Source organism: Globicephala melas, chromosome 17 (genome assembly GCF_963455315.2).
Source record: "Globicephala melas chromosome 17, mGloMel1.2, whole genome shotgun sequence".
NCBI classification, from domain to species: Eukaryota; Metazoa; Chordata; class Mammalia; order Artiodactyla; family Delphinidae; genus Globicephala; species Globicephala melas.
Window position 1 is genome coordinate 77,320,707 of NC_083330.1, and position 13,007 is coordinate 77,333,713.

Below are 13,007 nucleotides of genomic sequence, written 5' to 3' on the forward strand. Positions count from 1 at the left end.
AATAATTAAACAATTTTGGTATATTAATTAAAATGTTTACCTATACTATGTTGGCCAGATCAGAACTTCATGATCTGAAAGCGTCAGATTCAAATAGAAAATACAATTATCTAAACTTTCCCAGACATGGTCATTACACTAGCACACTACTTATTCCTACTGCAGAGACTGGATTAAGATTTTACAGACTGCTGCTTTTCCAGCCAGGGAGGCCGCAGGCAGGCTATTAGGAGCTGGCACTGCAGAGTCTCTCGGGTCTGTCCAAGCCGTCCACCACTGTGGGCTGAGGACCCGGGCGAGCTACTCTAACTCGATGCTTGCAGGGTTTCATCTACAAAAGGAGAATACAGACAACAGTACAACTCAGTAGTTCTAGCGAGTAAAAAAGGAGATAAAGCACTATGGCACCCAGCTCAGGCCTGGCACATGGTGTTTAACAAATGCAGTTCTTCCCCTACCACTGGCAAATATTCAAATGTGTAACTTCAGTCATTCTTCTTGATGTGAAAAATGTGAAAAAGCTTATAATAAATAGCTATGTACATAAATAAGATTTAGGTAGGATTATTTTAATTAAGTACAAAGTTTGTAAGGAAACACCTTTGTGTCCTTAAAAATAGGTAAACTTTGTGGTGATGCTACTAGTATTTTTCTCTGAGGCTTCCAACTGCTAAAGAGTGGGAATAGTGCCACTTGGGGAAACATTTATTTCCTACTATGTCTATAAATCATTTCCTTACTATTTATGCAAATCAGACTATAATTAACAGTTTTGCTAAAAATTCCATTTAAACTGAAAGTTTAACTATATATGTGTATCTGAATTTCATTTCCATCACAGAGCCTAGTAAAAAACAATACAACTGTTACAGATAGAAACAGAGGGGGCTCCTCTGCTGATTTACAATCAGAAACACATTTGTACAGTTCTGAATGATAAGATTTAGCACAATTCCTAGAAACTAATGCCAGAAACTGGTACATATGAATTTCATTTCTCTTGCACTGGGTTGCCTTTTGGTAGTCATGAAATGAAGAAGAAAAAGAACCCTGCCAAAATGTCAGTAGAGAGAAAAAGCAATAAAGGGCTCAAATAATCCACTACTAAACACTGTTTTACAGAAAAGAAGGAAAAAAACCATAACTTCTGGATGTATCTGGGTGAGCTAGAGAAACACAGGTGCACCCAAGGCAAGCTGGAGCTGCTCTCCATCCTTCTCCATTCCAGGAATCCTTCTAAAGGGTGATAAGCAACTTAACATTTGAATGCTTATTTGCATTCATAAACTTCTTGGAGTTTATTACTATTGACTCAAGTAAGGTCATTTACTCTGCCCAAATTTTTTAAGTTAACATTTTAAATACAGACATCAGTGAAAATTCTCAAAAATCCCCACAGTAATTTTTTCTAATTATTTAAGGGATTTCACTAAGAGGAAACTAATGAAAATATGTTCTTAAACTAGAGCTTTACAGCAAAATAAAGTACTTCAGAAACTACACTTCTCTGATTTACTAGCAAAAAAAACTTATTTAAAAACTCATTTCACAAATATGATAAAAATAAGAGAACTTTTTACCAATGGCATTTTTTGCAGATCTAGAACAACAACAAAAAAAATCTAAAAACGTGTGGAAACACGAAAGACCCCGAATAGTCAAAGAGATTTTGAGAAAGAAAAGGGAGTTGGAGGAATCAGGCTCCCTGACTTTAGACTATACTATAAAGCTACAGTAATCAAAAGTAACAGAACTTTTTTTAATGCCACCGAAATTTAAAACAAGATTTATTCTATCTGAAAATGTCTAAACTGAAAATGTTTAATTTAAAAAAATTAAAGATTTACATACTGTATTAACAATTTGAATTGCATCTTTTGTTACCCTTAAGACAATTTTTAATTATTTTTCTCAAAATTAAGACACATTAAAATATTGGAAAACAAGGTTTCCATAAAACCTTTAGAGATATGAACTAAGATCCCACCTCACTATAACTCAAAATAACATGCAAAGATAGTAATTTTCAAAATTATCTTTTGCTACACGTAACACTTTATAGCACCGTAGACTATATATGTATATACAAAATATAACAATAATTTCTTCTTAGGAAGCTCATCAGTATTTTTTCTTAAAGGGAACAATTTAACGATATGATTTTGTTATTTAGACAATTTCTCCAACTTTCTAGTAAGAAAAGTTGTCTAGCTGAAGAACCCAGCTTTGAGAATTGGAACATTAATTTCTGTACTTTCCAACAAAGGGCATGGAGTGTTACAGAGAAGAGTTTAGCTAAAAATGTTTTAATGATCCTTACTGCCATTCCTAACTCCCGCTTTCCCCAGACACTTAGCAACCGCTGCACTAGTGGATCTAACACTCCTGATCACTCCTGATCTAACACTTACTACTCACTTTCCATGACAGACAGCCTCAGACGATCTCCTGTAGGAGTTGCAGCATTCTTTGCCCCACATCATAAATACTAAGTTTTGGATTCAATGTCTTTATTTAGCCAAGCACTTGCTTCTCAATGCATCACCTCTGAATGATGTATAGTCCTTCTATTCAGTCCTTTCATGAAGTCTTATGGGGCCACGTTTACATGGGAACATGTATTTTAAACGATATTTTCCAGTGCTCGTTATTAAACTGGATTATTTGATAATGACCTGAAAGAAATTCTTCTGAGGAGAATCTATAATATTTGATCTTGCTGTTTCAGCAGCAGTTAGTACACAAGTGTTCAGAAGAGACTAATGGCAAGTTCAACTAGTTTTTCCCCTCCAAGAGTAGCCAAAAATATAAAACAATATACTCATAAAGATACTAAGACATACTATCTTTATGAATTGAAAGTTGAAACACAAACTTCCTTTAAAAGTTTCATGTGTTTAAATACTACAGGGTTTTAAACATTAACTCAATAGTACAACTGGACCAAAATATTATCTACACTGTACCTCAACAAAGTACGCTGAATGCTAATTTACTGTGAATCTTAAATCACTTCATCCACATACTTTCCTCCCACTTTTCAGAGGTTGTCAAAGACAGGACAACTAACCTGAGGGCTTGGCTGTGTCATTTCAATGAAAAGACTATTTTCATTACCCGTTTTACAAATACAGTATTAAAGGTGAGGCTCTGGTATTGCATTTTGAACAGTAATGGCCTGTTTTTCCAACCACGAAGATGTTTACATCCTAAGTAAGAATCCCAATGATGGTCGTCTTAAATACAGACCCCCAAACTCTTACATCGCCTTCAACGTGACCGTATTTCAACCAGTTCCCATGAATACCACAATATTACTATTCTCTTGGTCTCACTGCCAAAAACCCAGCTGCAGGCTACCTAAGGAAGAATAAGACACTGTTGAAATGGCAAAAACAAAAACCTTTACCCTTAATGCACTGAGCTACAAAATCCGGCAATCAAAGAAAACCAAGTAACAGCGTACACACACACACCCTACACACACCCTACACACACACACACACACACACACACACACACACACACACACACACACTCCTTTGAGAAAGAATGGGGTGCCAGGAAAGGACCCAGAGTGCTTCCAGCTTGCTCGGCGGGCGCCGCGGAGTTGGGGGCTGGGGCGAGAAGAGGAGGAAACTTAGGAAGCGCAACGAATCCTGCCAGGTCTTCAGGGCTGCCGCCGAGACAGCCTCCGGGCTGCACAAAACTTGAGCGCGGGCCGCGGGGGACGCAGCCGCCCCGCCGCCCCGCACGCGGGCTCGAGGCCCACCCTTCCCTGCCCCGCGGGCCGGCCGATCCCCCGGCGGCCCCGCGGATTCCCTCTTCCCCCTCCTTCCTCTCTCTCCCCTTTTGTTTTGGAGGCACTCGGCCCGCCCCGGCAGAGGCCGGCCGGCCTCCCCGAGGCCCCGGGCCTCCAGACCTTCGGACTCTCCGAGCCCCGAATCCCCCTGCCTCCCCATCTTCCCTGAGCTCCCCGGCCTCCCTGCGTCCCCCGAGCCCCCAGCCTCCCTGAGTCACCGGCCTCCTCGCATCCCCCAAAGCCCCCTGCTTCCCGGAGCCCCCGGCCTCCTCACGTCCCCCGGCCTCGAGACCCTCAGAGTCTCCTAGCCCCGAACCCCTCGGCCTCCAAGCGCCCCCCGCCCCCGAGCCCCCGGCCTCCTCGGGCCCCCGGCCTCCCCACGTCCCCGGCCTCCCGGGGCCGCGGCCGGCGCGGGAGGGGCCGGTCTCCGCCGCCGGGACTGGCCGGTCCGGCCCCGCTCGGCCCTCCACCCTCGGGCCGCGGCCCTGCCAACAACCAGCTCCGGGAGTCGGCCCGCCAGCCTGCCCGCGCCCCGGCCCCGGCTCCGCACTCACTCGGACCGCGCTGGCGCCGGGAGACGAAGATAGACGACGACCGGGCGGCGCCGCGGTTGATGGGCCTCGCTCCCTCCCACGCCTCACGCCGCGGGCGCACAGCAGTCCCGGCCCGGCGGCGGCGGCGGGCTCGCGCCCTCGGGGCCGTGCTGCGTCGGCGCGGGCCGCGCGTGCGCGGCGGCCTGCTGAGGCGCGCGCCTCCTTCCGCTGCGCGCGCCCGGCCGCGTCCCCGTTCCGAGCTTCCACCTCCCGGGAGCACTGGGCATGCGCGCCGCGCGTCGCGGCCCGCGCATGCTCACCACGCCGCCAGGCTCTGCCCCCGGGATCTTACTCGGAACGCCAGGCCCGGGCTGCGGGTGGACGGGGTCAGCGCGCGGGCGTGGCTGCGGCCCCGAGTGGTGGCCGCGGGGAAGCTCTGCCCGGGGGCGGGGGCGGCGCCCCGCCGAGCGGACTTCCGGGGGGTCCCTCCGGCCGCACTCTGGGCCGGCGGGGTTGGACGGACTACGGGGAAGCCCTCGCACCCCTTTGCTGCCCCGAGCCCCAGCCCCTGCTCCTCTGGAGGCCCCCCCCCACCCCGGTCAGCCGCCCTACAGCCCCGCCCCAGAGTCGGAAGCACGGATGTCCGGACGCGGTGTGTGCCCGCGCCGGCCCGTGTCCTCTCCAGGCCCACCAAAAGGGTGTCCCGGACCCCTCTGCAGATAGGGAAGCAGGCTCAGGGGTTTGTTCAGGGGCATCATAGCTAGCTAGTGCTGGGCGGTACCAAGATTTGATCTTCGAAGATGGTCTGGAAAGAGCTTTATAACGGCTTAGAGGTGGACACATTATCTACCTGAGCGCCAGCGGGGCACTGATCTGGGTCCATTAACCACCAAGGCGCCTGTACCCTAGGTGCTGAGGCTTGAGAAGGGAGAGGAGGATCCCAGGCAGAAAGGGGCTGAGCTGAGAGCCGGTTTTGACTGGAGCATGGGGTTGTGGGGTGGGGATGGGGGTTCTGGGTAAAAAATGAGGCGGCCAGGGCCCTGTGAAGTCGTGCTCAGGTGCCTGGCACTTATTCTTTAGGCAGCAGTGAGCCTTTGAGGGTTTTGCGTTTAAAAAAAAAAAAAAAAATCACGGGCAACCTTGCGGTAGGAAATGAAACCAGAAGCAGAGCAACTTTCATTTTTCATGGTGTCACTTTGATTCTCACCACAAGGCGAGAGGCAGGATAAGCACACAGTTCTCCTTTTGAAAGGTGAACTCCCTGAAGCTCAGAGAGGTGACCCTCCGTTCCCTTCTCAGGAGCTATAATCGATGATAACAGAATCCGGTAAAATAAAGTGCTTTCGCTTAGCAAGAGCTTTACCATTTTTAAGTATTTTCTTTTATTCTTTCATGAAATACATACAGCTGGTGTTTTTAAACTACATTTAAGACTGTAAGGAATTGTGTCTCTCAGTGTCAGCCCCAGGGCCTTTGCACTGGCTGTTTGCTCTACCTGGAAATCTTTCCCTCTGCTTGGACCTTCTTACTCCCTCACTTCCTTCAGGCTCAGATGTCACCTCATTAGAAGTCAACTGATCGCTCTGTATGTAATAGGAACCACCAACTACCCTCCACCCTTTCACACACACTCCCCACCCCCTCATCTGCTCTGTTGTTGTCCAAAGCACCCATTGTCCACCATAGCCGTACACTGTGTGCTTGTTTATTTCTGCATTGTCTGCTCCCTCCACTAGAACATTAGATTCACTAGAGCAGGAACTTTGTTCACTTCGGGGTCCCTCGCACATAATAAAATATTTGTTGAGTGAGTGAATGAAGCTTTGGGTGATGTGAAGTAAGGAATTATTATTGAAAGTATAAGGAGGGAATGGGAGTCAGGGGAGAGGAGTGAAGGAACAAAAGGGGTTATATTAAGGATATCTTTGGAGGAGGGAACTGTGCTTAGTGTGGTAGGCTAAAAACAGGTACCAAGTCTTTGACACTCCTCCCAACAAGAGATGGAATCTACTTTTTCACCCGACATATTTGGACAGATCTTGTAACTTGCTTTGACCAATAAAATGTGTCTCAAGTGATGTATGACTTCTGAGCTGAAACCTCAAGAGGCCATGCGGTTTCCACCCTCTTAAACAAGCCTAAGCTAGCCTAGCGAGTGGCCACTGAGGCACCCTGGCCAACAGGCTGCCAACCACCAGGCAGGTGAGTGAGGCTGCACTGGACCACCCAGACCCAGTCAAGCTTTCCGCTAACTGCAGCCACCTGCGACCCAGAGAGACCAGCAGAACTGTCCAGCTGGACTCAGCCCAAACTGCCAAATCAGAGAGTTATGAGCAAATAAAATAAAAGCTTGTGGTTGTAAGCCTCTCACTTTGGGGTAGTTTGTTACACAGCCATAGATAACTGATACTTTGTTTCCTCAACTTTACCATGTTATGTTTAAACTTGATACTCCTGAAGGGCAGCTTTGATTGTTCTTTAGCTTAACAGAGGAAGAAAGTAGGGAAACGGCGAGAGGAAGAAGTGATGCAAATGAGAAGGGCAAACAGATACAAAAGGAGAAAGGTAAAAGGTGAGGAGCGTGTTGTCTAACAAACCCTGCTTTTCCCTGGAGCATACCTGTGGTGCCTTAAGTGCTCAGCCTCGGGAGATGGAAGAGCGACGGAGCCGACCGAGACTCAAGTGCAGCTGTTCACCAGCATCCGACGATGATGGGCAGGTTGCATGATGTCGCTGAGATTCATTCCTCATCTGTAAAATGGGGCTTATGAAGGCTGGGGAGGAAATGGACCATCCTGTAAAACACTCAGCAGAGTGCTTGGCGAAGTATACCCTCAGTAAGTTCTTGATTAGCTGCAGCATTACTGTACGGGTTACTAATCATCTTGCTCATGGAGGGCATACTCAAAGGACCACCCAGAGCAGAGTGTTACTGAAGGCTGATTGTACTCAGGCTCTGTTGGTCAGATCCTTTAGACACTGTCTCTAAACCTCGGAACTGCCCTGCCCCATATACACTGTGATCATCAGACCCATTTTATTGATGTGAAAACCGTGACTCAGAAAAAACGAAACAACGAGACAGACAGCAAGACTGGAATTTAAAGCCACAATGTGTCCAACTGCAAAGCCTGTGCTCCTCTCTCTCCCTGTGAGCCTCTGCTGCACTCAGGCCCCGTGCAAAAAACAAAACACAGAACACCATTTGGTTCTCCCTTCCTGTGCTGCACCAGATGGGCCGAGCACTGACCTTGCGTGGGAAGCTTTCAGGAAGGGCTTCCTGTGTGTTGGCAAAGCAGCTGTACCCACCCTCAGAGCAGGTCCCCCTTGAAGAGCCCCTCGCCTGCCTCATTTGGAGAGGGCTTGCCCCCAGGAGAGACTTGCTCACGTGGCGAAGCAGAAACACGGTAATGCACGGTAATGAGAGCACAGAAACTGATGACCGAGGCCCAGGTCACTGCCCACATTGTGCCACTGACCAGCCTGCCATCTGCCTGGAGAAGCTGCAGTGAGAGAAAGTGGGACCCAAGAGACAGGTGCCCAGGCTACCTCTAGGTCCAGTAAGATGTGCCCCAAGGAGCTATGGGCCTGACACATCACCGGGGTTGCTGACCCTCGAGTGTTAAGAATCAGAGACTACACAGGGACCAGTGAGCAGTAGCAGGGGAATGAGAAAGGAGGCCAAGAGACCTAGGTTCAAATCCCAGCTCCCACGCATGAAAGCCCGGTGGCCCTAAGCAGCCATTCAACCTCTGAGCCTCAACCCCTTCATCTGTAAAATGGGGGGGGGGAGGGCGACAGCAAGAGCAGAAGGGAAGGGGTCAGTGGATGCCCCGAGGGAAGATGCCCAAAGGGGAAGCAGGCTAAGGGAGGGACGAGTGATCAGAAGACAGAGCTCCTCCTTCACATTCTGGCCCAACTAAAGACCACATGGGCCACGACCACAGTGTGCAGTTTTCCTGGGGGGGAACATTCTGGGCTCACAGGATAACTAGACAGTTTCTGCACGTTTTACTACATGCTTGAAATTTCACTTTCCATGGAACTTGATGCAGGGATGTGAGGCTATTAACGCCTACAAGGGTGGGTCACGCCCACCAGCAGGGCCTGCAATGGGCACGTCTCTCCAGTGGGGAAGTGGGAGCAATTCACCCCAGGTTGGGGAGCATCCCCAGCAGAAGCTAAGGGTGCCCCAGCCCCTCCAGCTCACACAGATCATCCCCCCAGACCCCACCAGGGTGTGCCAGGTCCCTCCGATACACAGAGCGCGAGCTGGACCTCTTCCAGGCCCCGCCTCCACTCTGTGCCCCCCAGCCTCCCCCATGAGTGGAAGTGAGTGGACGCTGCCACAAGCAGTGGGCAAAGGATTGCACCTGTGGGGCTGTCCCGGGGATTCTGCTCCTGGGTCTGGGCCCCATGGTCACTTCCCAACCCCCAGCCCCCCCCACACACATGCACACACACACAGACCCTACACACACATACACAGAATGGACACCCTTCCCCTGTACGGTGCTGAACAGGTGCAGGCCAGGGACACTCCCCGCACCCCTCCTGACCTGAGATACCCCTTTGGTCCGGAACTTGCAGCTAGGGCTCAAATCAGAGTCCATCCAGGGCTCCCACGTACCCTCCACCTGCTGGTGCCCCTGCACCGGCCTCCGGAGAGGAAAAGGGCCACGTTTCCTGGGAAATTCTGCCCCAAACTATTTATTATCTCATTTAATTTTCACAACCACCTTGGATAAATCCTATTAAGTGCATTTTACAGGTGGGTAAACTGAGGCCAGAAAGTGATGGCTACCCAGCTCAGGTCTACCCAGCATGTAAGCAGCAAAGGCAGGATTCAGATGAGCTTGTGTGGCTCCTAACGAAGCCAGTTGTGTTCTCAGCCACTGAGCTTCTTTGCCTCCTAAGGCTGTGTGTCCTCATGCCCAACACAAGGGCAACCAGGGGGAGTCCAAGTGAGGCCCACAAGCCTTCTCTCTGCAGTCAGGGGTTGGGCAGTACAGCCTCATTTAGAGAAGACCCCACAGCTGAAGGGTCTCCATCAGCCCTGTTCTAGTTGTGGAATTGCCGAAAATCACTTTCTTGATCGTTCTCGTTGCTTTGATCAGCAGTAAATCCTCATCAAAGCAGCGTCCTCTTTGCAGATTTTGTGGGGGTCATGCTCGGCACAGAGGTCTGCTTGCTTTTTCCTCATTTGCAGTTTCTAAAATTTAAGCAAACTGCCATTTTGGAGATTTCTCATGTTTTTCATCTTCTCAGCTTTTTTTTTCCTTTTCTGAGCTCCATTTCCATCATGACCTTGACTTGTACTAATTATCAGTGATACAGAGCAGCGCTTCCCAAGCTACCTGTAGGGTGAGACCAGCTCTTTTTTCTTGCAGTCCATTGTGGACTGATACGTGCAACAAAAATAAATAAATTATTAGAAATAAGTGAAATTTTTAAAAAGCAATGACATACAAAGTTCAAGCCCTGATTTTTTATTATTAGATTAAAAGAGCATAAAACAGCTCTGTTAAATTGCTTTGAGCGCCTCTAAAACTCTTAATTCCTGAACTTATCTCCCCGTGAACTGGTAACAGAGTGCGGGCCAGCTGTGGTCGCACAAACCATGCTGTCAGCAGCATTGGTGTAAAAGATTAAAAAGTAAAACGTGATTGCATTCAAAGTCACACAGTGGAATATGCTTTCACCAAAAAAGTATACCTTAAAGTCAATGTAAACAGTAGAAAATTAATAGTTTCATGTATGTTTATAAAAGAATCATTTTGTTTCTGTTGTTTTACTTCTATTCCAAAGGTTCTATCAAATAAAAAGTTAAATACAAACTGTAATTGGATGGACCTAGAGATTATCATACTAAGTGAAGTAAGTCAGACTGAGAAATAAAAATGTATGATATCACTTATATGTGGAATCTAAAAAAAAAAAAAAAGATACAAATGAACTTATTAACAAAACAGAAATAGACTCACAGGCACAGAAAACAAACTTAAGTTTACCAAAGGGGAAAGGGGGAAGGGATAAATTAGGAGTTTGAGATTAACAGATACATACTACTGTATATAAAATAAACAACAAGAACCTACTGTATAGCACTGGGAACTGTATTCAATATCTTGCAATAACCTATAATGGAAAAGAACCTGAAAAAGAATATACATGTATTCCCTGTTCTTCTAGTCGCCAATATAAACAGTTGGTGTCCCTCTTCACACGTGTTGCCTCTGCATCGTATAATATGTATGATTTCTGCATGTATACATATCTATACATTTAGAGTAACAGGAATCGTGGAAAATGGCAAAATATTCTTCAACGTCCGTGTGCAACCGTTGTGAATACCATGCTGAGATAGGGGCGATGACTGCACAACTCTGTCAGTATACTAAAAACCACTGAATTGTACTTTTTTACAAAAAAAAAGAGGGACTGACTCAGATTCTGAAACTTCAGATTCAGGCTGACGAGGCCTATCTCCACCTTGCAGCTCCAGGGTCTGGTCTGACACAGTTTTTCCCTTATGATGACAAAGTGGCCCGGTCCTCCCCCCTCAACAGACTCCGGAGAAGAGTCGGCCCCTTTTCCTCCAGTTTCAACTGAAGTCTCAGTGGCTCTGGCTGGCCAGGCTTTGCCGGGTCCCACGCCCGTCACAGAACCGAGGGTAAGTCAGCCTCACCCAAACCAAACCTACGGGTGGTGGGAAGGGAAGGGATGGTGAACAGCTAAAATCGCAGCTGTCCCCCCATCTCCCCTTTCCTCTGGTAATAGAACCCCACTTTCCCCTCAGGACATGCCCTGCCCACTTTTCACGTGGTCTGGGGATTACGGTCCCCTCCCTCCTGGGCAGGTGGCTGTCTCCCAGAACGTAACCCTGGTGTCCGACAGAGAGGGAAGCAGCCCCAGCTGAGGAGTACTCACAGCTGCCCTGCCTGCCGTTACTCTTTCAGCTCTGGGGCTGGACTGCATCTGCCCCTTTCTGGCTCCCCTTACAGAAGCCCGGAGTTGACGTGTAAACTTATGGGCACACAGTAAGCCCTCAATTAATAATAGATATTAATATTATTATTTCTTCCCAAAGTGTCTTGGGACATTATTTCTTCTTTTTAATAGGCCTGATTTTTAGAACAGTTTTAGAGTTACACAACAGTCAAGACAATAGTACAGAGTTCCCATATACCCTGCACCCAATTTCCCCTAACATTAGCATCTTACATTAGTATGATATATTTGTTGTAATTAATTAACCAACACTGATGCATTGTTATTAACTGAAGTCCATCATTTATTCAGATTTCCTTTATTTTTCACCTAATGTCCTTTTTCTGTTCCAGGGTCCCACGTAGGAACCCACAAGGCATGTAGTTGTCAAGTCTCCTGACGCCATGTTGGAAGCTTGAAATCGGCCATGGTGGGAATATCCACACCATAGACATTGGCAAACACTACAAGTCAAGGTTCGCCCCCTTCCCGGGAGCCTGTCGTTGAATATTTACCAGCACACCACTCTCTGTGTGCACGCTGTCTCATTTGATGAGGTGACATAGTCAGTCTTATTTGGAAACAAATAAGACAGGGACATTCAAAACAAAGGTTCATTTTAGTCCAACAAAACGAAATTCATTCTAAGCACCTATCAATTCTGTACCCACTTTCTGCTTTCTCTGATATGACTCTTCATGATCATGGCTACAATTTTTGAATATCTGTTAGATAGTAGGCATGTGAATCCGTACTCTCTTATTATCACTTTAAGTTAGATGTTACTATTCTCCCAGTTTATGGATGAGAAAACAGGCACAGAGAAGTTGAGAGACTGCCCAAGGTCAAATCTTTTGCTCCCTGCCACAGGGCCTCCTGTCTGGCTTGGTGTGTACCTGCTTCTTGCTAACCTGAAACAACCCAGAAGCCAGCAATTAAGTCATAGGACACGTTGCCACTTTCAATTGCAATTGGTCTTCGTATCTACCTCTTCTGCTTTTTCTGAAATGTCATTTATTCTTTGGTTTTTGAGCTTTTTTCTTTTTCCTTTGCTCCTGCTTTGTGCTGTTGCATGTAACTGTGATGGTGATAAAGGCATTTTCCTTAAAGTTATCGAGCCAAAGTCAGTGGTATTCTCTAACCTTCACCAGATAATTCATACGTGTGACAACCCAAAGGCATTGCACACACTTCAGCATCAGGGTTGGGAGGGGTTCACAAGCACCAGAGCAGAAACTAACCTGTAGGAGTAAGGCCTGCATCCACTCCCGGAAGACACACTTCACAGATGGCATCCCCTCGTTCTTAGCACAGCCTTGTCAACAGTATTGGTAGTTAGTGTGATCACCGTGAGCAGAGCTGAGGCCTGGCAAAGTCAGTGGCTCACTGGGGGCATCAGCAAATTAGCTCCAGAGGCATGTAGGAGACAGGAGTTATGGGAGAAACCCAGCCAAGAATGGGGAGCACCTCATGCTGAATCCAGTGTTTGCTGAATGACTGAATGAAGATTCCCCTAACCACTCCCTTCTCCCCATGATTATGGACACAGTGTGTTACCTTTGGTGCTCTGACTTTGTATTTCTCGACTTGCCTAAGCTGTAAACTCCTTTGGAGAAGAAACAAAGTGACTCGAGCTCCCTAAAATCAAATTCCTCTGTTTTTATAATGGAGATCATTGTCAT

General features: G+C 47.5%; 1 protein-coding gene across 2 annotated transcripts in view; it reads right to left on the reverse strand.

Annotated features, from left to right (window-relative positions):
• The window catches only part of PTK2 (protein tyrosine kinase 2), a 254,311-nt gene extending 249,817 nt beyond the window's left edge, over nt 1-4,494 (reverse strand). Inside the window, exon 1 of one of the 2 annotated variants that reach the window (XM_060287148.2) lies at nt 4,357-4,494. The gene's annotated coding sequence lies outside the window, so the exon portion shown is untranslated. The remainder of the gene's footprint in view (nt 1-4,356) is intronic. The other variant, XM_060287149.2, reaches the window with a different exon arrangement.
• Nucleotides 4,495-13,007: the final 8,513 nt, after the last annotated feature.